The sequence below is a fragment of the Montipora foliosa genome, chromosome 8, assembly GCF_036669935.1.
Source record: "Montipora foliosa isolate CH-2021 chromosome 8, ASM3666993v2, whole genome shotgun sequence".
NCBI classification, from domain to species: Eukaryota; Metazoa; Cnidaria; class Anthozoa; order Scleractinia; family Acroporidae; genus Montipora; species Montipora foliosa.
Window position 1 is genome coordinate 44,893,770 of NC_090876.1, and position 6,352 is coordinate 44,900,121.

The window sequence follows — 6,352 nt, forward strand, 5'->3', positions numbered from 1 at the left end:
GAACTGCATTCACAGCCTCTTCCGTACCAGCGTCGTATAAGCAAACAACTAATTTCGCTTGGTGTGCAGATCATCATCGGAGCCCATCCGCGCGTGCTGCAGCCGCATTGTCTCCATAACAACACGCTCGTGGCATACAGTTTAGGGAATTTCCTGTTTCATCCACTTCGACCCCCTGGTGGATCTGCTTTGGTAAGGTAATTCGCTTATAAGCGAATTTCTGTTGACGTCATTGTTTTATATTCACTAAATATCATACTTAATTTTCTTACAGAAGGCGTGTCGTTTAAAAAAAAAATTGTGACAAGAAGTTGTAAATCTTTTCTCTGCAACTTTAAGCCTTTTGGGCTTAATAATAATTTAACTGGGTTTGGATCTCATGGCCCAAAAATTCCACACAAATATGTTACACAGATCTGATGTGTCTGCTTAAATTAAATCACCATGATCTCACTTCCAAAATTCACACCGTCAAGAGTTATAAAGTGACACAGGCAGAAGACGAGATCAAACGATCGAAATGCACACTTTGCGTTCATTTGCACGATTTGTGCTCCCTATCTGGCGCGTGCGCAGTCGTTTTTCAGCTCTGTCTTAGCCCGTGATATGGTTACATGTACTAGTCACATTGGCATACATGAAGGGGCGGAAGGTACGTTGTACGTACGTACGGACGTTGATGACGTCATGGCTATAAAACCACATTTTCTCACATCGATGGGTTACCATATTTTCTTGACTATGGTGCTCGGCGCGCGCGGAGCTCCGCTAAAAATCTAAAATAAGCAAAGTGGAATCAAAGTTTACGCTAATCCTAAATTAAATTAATCGACTTTCGAGCAACTGGGCCCAGGTGCTTGTTTCTCGAAAGTCCCGAAACTTTACGGGCCATTTTCGGTTGTCACAATTCCCTTTGTATCTCAAGAACAGAGAGGATTAAAGTCGTCAAACTTCACACTCCTTTTGCTTTTTGTTACCTTGAAAACATGTTAAGAGATCGGATTTCCAAAACAAGCAGTTGGCAGTTATGGCTTTTCGGGCCCGAAAAGTATTCTGCACTTTCGAGAAACGGGCCCGGCCCCGGGCTGTCAAAGTGAACGCTCCTTGTTTTGTGCTGCATTTATGGACACAAAGAGGCAAAGACACAGAGGGAGAACTAAGAAATTGCTTTGAGGATATGTTGTTAATTACAAGGAGGGCCCTCGAAAACCACTTTGAGTCAAGGCATCCTGGACATGAGGCACCTAAAATTATTCAGTTCTCTTGGGGGTAAACAAGCTCCTCAAGTGCATCTTCGACTTCTAAAAGACCGTGCAAGGCACGAAAGATACATGGTATGGTTAACAGAATTGGTGGAATGCAATAACTCTGCACACAATCCCTGTGCTCCTGGTAAGTATTTTCATTAACGAACGAAATGATATAAGAAATGAATCACATATAGAACATAACTGCGAGGATCGTAGCTTCACTTTATCTTAGCTTCATGGCTTCACTTTACTTTCATTACGAGTACTACCATTTAATAATAAAATCTCCGTTTAAAGAAGCAAATTAAGCGTTTCGAAGGTCCTGTGATTACTATTTGTTACGACATCAAATGATTTTTTGTGCTCTTTGTTTAAGTCTATTATATGCTTATGATTGTGCTCGTGTCGGTGAAAACCAGGCTTAAACGATCACCAGACATTAAATAAGCGTTCTCATACATCAAAGCAATTAACAGCAAGACCTTCGAAACGCGTAAGAGCGATAGGGTAGTTTTGTCTTTCGACGAGCAAGGTAATTGACCGATAATTACCACGCGAGTGGTGTAAAGTAACGAGTGTTAGGTCGCGCTATTTACCGAAGGACTCAAGCAAAAAGTGTTTAATTATTTACCACGTAGGTTACCCACGCAGCTCGAACACGGGCAAGAATGCTCGAGGGCAGCCGTTCAAAACCAAAGAAACAAACAAAAAAATCATAGTTTTGCGACTTCTTGAAGTTTTATTTTTATATAATACTTAGCTTAATGTTACATTGTTTTTTTTTCTGAAGCAAAATGGTGCCACTTTACATTCACAAATGTTGAACTGGGATTTTTTCAGTCACCTGTTAAAGAAAATAGGAAGTGCCCACCTCAACACAGTGAAAGAGAGCAAGCACTGGAGACCGCCCATGTGGAAGCAGAAAGCACTCCGCCTATCATTTAAGACCTACAACTTAGAAGATGTCCAACGTGCACTGCGAACAATCGACTGTAGGTCTTTGCTTATCCAAATCCTTCAATGGCACTACAGAAATAAGCACAAGCAAACGCCAGTTGTTAGGTCGTGCTGCTCTGGAAGCCGCAAAGAGCAAGACAATAGCAAAGCTAATCGCTAGTTGTTGTCCTTCAGTAGCATTTGGAGTAATACCCACGGCCAGAACGTGAGCTGGCCGTGGGTATGTGAGATGTTACGGCCAGCTCCCGTTCTGGCCTTGTAGCTCAGTCGGTAGAGCAGCGGTGATCTAATCCGAAGGTCGTGGGTTCTAATCCCACCCTGGTCAGAGTTTTTCTCTGTCCTTGTGTGGGCCCAATTCCAATACTAAGGTTGATCCCTGATGGAAAAATTGGGTACAAAAACTTCACAGTAGTGTTAGGCCTCATTCGAACTTTCAATCAATAGCAAAGCTGCCCACTCTTCGCTCTCAAGTTGACATTAGCACTGGACAGGAGAGAGCAACTAAAGAGTGTGAACTTATTTGGTGTCCAGTATTTGACAGTTCCACCAGTGGTATGCTAACATTGCGAATGTTTGTCGCATCTTGCAGTTTTGCGGAATTTGTAGGTGGCGATGGAGGAGCTATTTAAATTCAAAGGAAATAAGTTTATAAAAGTTGAAAGTTCTCTGATCAACTTAAATAAGGGAATTCCATGGCGTGCTCGCCAGCACTACAAATATCTCATCACGGTTGCTCTGTTTTTGCTAATAAACTAGTAACATTTGGCATTACATCTGATCCGGTGGCGAAGAGTTTTTTAATTTAGATACCTTTTTCGAAAAGCTTAAGCTCTCTGTGTGTCGCGCTGATCTTAAAATGCGCCTTGTACATTATTAATTCTAATGGGAGTGATTACGACCAGTGAAGACAATCGAAATTAATCTACTTGCGTACTAATAAAAACAAACTGCTGAGAAACAAAATTTGGATATCTTAATGAGAATCAGGTGTTAGAAGATAGTTTATGACCAAATACACAGACGATTTTGCAAGTTGACTCGATACTCGTTACAAAAATACTGTTTTTTTTTGCTTCCGTCTCAGTTTTTGATGTGTTTATTTTTAAATCGTTTTACTTTTAAAGGGGGAAGATTCATCAACTATAATTATCTGTTCCTAACTTCTTAGTTTCATAACAGCTGGAAGCAGCGGCAACATGCACGATGGTCTAAAATACTTTAAACCCGAAATGGTGGCCTCTGTCGATCAGCCAGGAAGAATGTTGTCTTTGTCACTTTCACTTTGTGTTCCCCACAAGGTCAAAAAAGATGAGTTTTGTGCCCATTTAAGGAGACGCAAGCTGGGTGTTCGACAGTTTTGTAAAATGGCGGAGATATTTGTTAAAGCACCAGGAGTAACATTTTTGGCGCCGGCAAGGCGCCTTGCGATTGCCGAAGGCATTCGCCATACATTTATGTATTTTAAGTAACCCCAACTATTTATAAGAAGAAAAAAAATAAGCCATGTTTTTTTTAAACAACACTTACTCCCGCTGCTCCTATAAGAAGTGAGCGCTTATAAAATTCAATCACCGGGATCAAATCACAAGGAAATTTCTGGCTCTGAAATACGCTTTCATCAGGTACGGTATTTCACTTCTAGACTTGTTTCAAAGTTCAGTGAGTATATTTGTTGTTTTAACGCGGCCACCTACATTTCCTACGAGCTCTAGAGTGTTTCCTCGTCAGAACGAGTTATATTTACAAACAACACCTTAACAGGGACCATCAGAAGGTTTCGGAATTTGTACGTGACGAGGACGAAGCTGTAAGACTATATAAATACATCATCATCATCATCATCATCTATCGACCGCGGAAAAAAGTTGAAATACATCGAGTGAAGTTAAAACATAAGTAATCGCATCGAGAATAGCTTTAGATGAGTGCTCCGATCTACTTATTAAGGGAATTCAATGGCGAGGTTGCAACCGGATGACATATACAAAACCCATGAGAAATCAAGATTACCATTCTTCATTCACCATTCTTTCAAGGGTTCGTTTCCTTTTATGCGTGAACTGTAATTATCAGAGTTAATTTCATACATGAACTGTAGTTTTAATTTTATACTTGAACAGTAATTATCAGATTTAATTCCTTTGTTTTGTGGCGGGTGGAAGAAGCCGTAGCATGCGTGATTCACTAAGGTATTTTAATCTGAAATGGTGGCCTTTTTCGATGAGCAGGGAAAAATGTTTTTTTTTTTCGGATCGAGCGCCTTCGTTTATCTATACCCTGCACCATGCAAAATGATCTGATTTTTGTGTCCAACGATACGCTAGGCAGACGCGTCTTTTGGCAAGTCCATGACATGTCGTTTCGTGGAGACAGAGCCACCGAGTCGAGCTTCCTTTAATGCTTGAAGCCATAAAAAGGGCGAATCGCTTTTAAGCGTTTCATTGACAAGGGTTGAACTCGTTACTACATATTTTTTAGAAGATTGATGATACTGTTTCCTCCATTTATGTGTTTAAATAAGTAAATCCAACTATTTATATTATAAGACGAGAAAATACACGCCACCGGCGATGTTTAAAACAACACTTTTAATTAACTTCCGCGGCTTCTAAGAAGTGAGTGCGTAAAGAATTGAAGCCCCGAGGTGAAATCATATGGAACTTTTCTAGTTATGAAATACGCTTTCAAAAGTTCTTTCACTTCTAGACTTGCTTCAAACTAATCTAGTAAACGTCCAGTGAGTATATTTGTTGTTTTAACATAGCCACCAATTGTCAGTACACGAATACCCAAGAGGACGTTTATAGGAAAATAAGGAAATGTTCAAAGAGAATAAGTTTTTAAAAGTTGACTGAAAGTTTTCTGATCAACTTAGGCCCGGTTCAGACGCCGATCTTTTCATGAGCCAAACTCAATTCGAATTTGGACTGACCCAAAATAACAAAAGTACTCCTGTTGATTCAGACGCCGTTCTTTCTGACCGTTCCTAATACAGTTCCAGTAAAAGCAGTGAAAATGGTCAGCAGTTTTCAGGAGTAGTAAATAAACATGGCGGATGCTGCTAACCTTCACATCCGTCGCCCAAAATCGATGTTTATTTTACGTGCCATGTGGAAGAAAGCAGTAATTCGAAGAAAAAAGATGCAGACCGCATTGCATTTTAAGTTTACATAAGCCAGGCCGGAAGAACGGGTGAGAGCCGTTCCAAATTGAAATAGCCGTTCCAAATTGATTTAGGCACCGATCTTTTCATGTACTTAATTCAAGGAATTAGGTTCGGCTCATGAAAAGATCGGCGTCTGAACCGGGCCTAATATAAAGGAATTCCATGGCGTGCTAGCTTCACTACACAGATCTAATCGCGGTTGCTCCGTTTTTGCCAACAAACTAGTAATAGTTGGCATTACATCTGATCCGGTGGCGAAGAGTTTTTCAATTTAGAGACGTTTTACAAAAAGCTCTTTATGTATCGCGCTGATCTTAAAATACGCCTTGTACATTTTTACTGTGTGTCGTGCTTCTCAACCAAGACCAGTGAAAACGATCTCTTTGCTTTGCTTTCTCTTTGCTAAATGACTTCAGTAGTGCCGGGCCTTCTGGAGATGATTTGTGCCGAAATCTGTCGCCCATATAACAAATCTTTTATTATATGTACTTGGTATAGACCTCCAAATTCCGACCTTGTAGAGCTTTTCAATGATTATGAGATTTTTCTTCAAAAATGTGGAGTGCCCCAGGGCTCAATCTTCGACCCCCTGTTGTTCCTATTATATGTTAATGGTTTACCAGACTGCCAAACATCAGCCACTCCTTGCATATATGCAGATGACACTCAAATTTTTGCATATTCCTACGATGCCAACGAACTTATCCCAAATTAAAATTGAATACTGACCTCGAACATGTGAGAAATTGGCTCATAGAAACAAACTCCTAATGCACCCAGCTAAGTCTAAATTCATGCTTATTTGTTATTGTTATATCTGAGAAATAAGAGTTTCGAGCATCCCGTTGTGGCAAACAACACACCTGTTTCTCAAGTTGACACACATAAATGTCTAGTGGTTAAGACTGATGAGGTTACTTGGTACAGCCATAATGACATGGTCTGTGAGATTTTTCCTTTGAATTCACTCGAGAAGGTA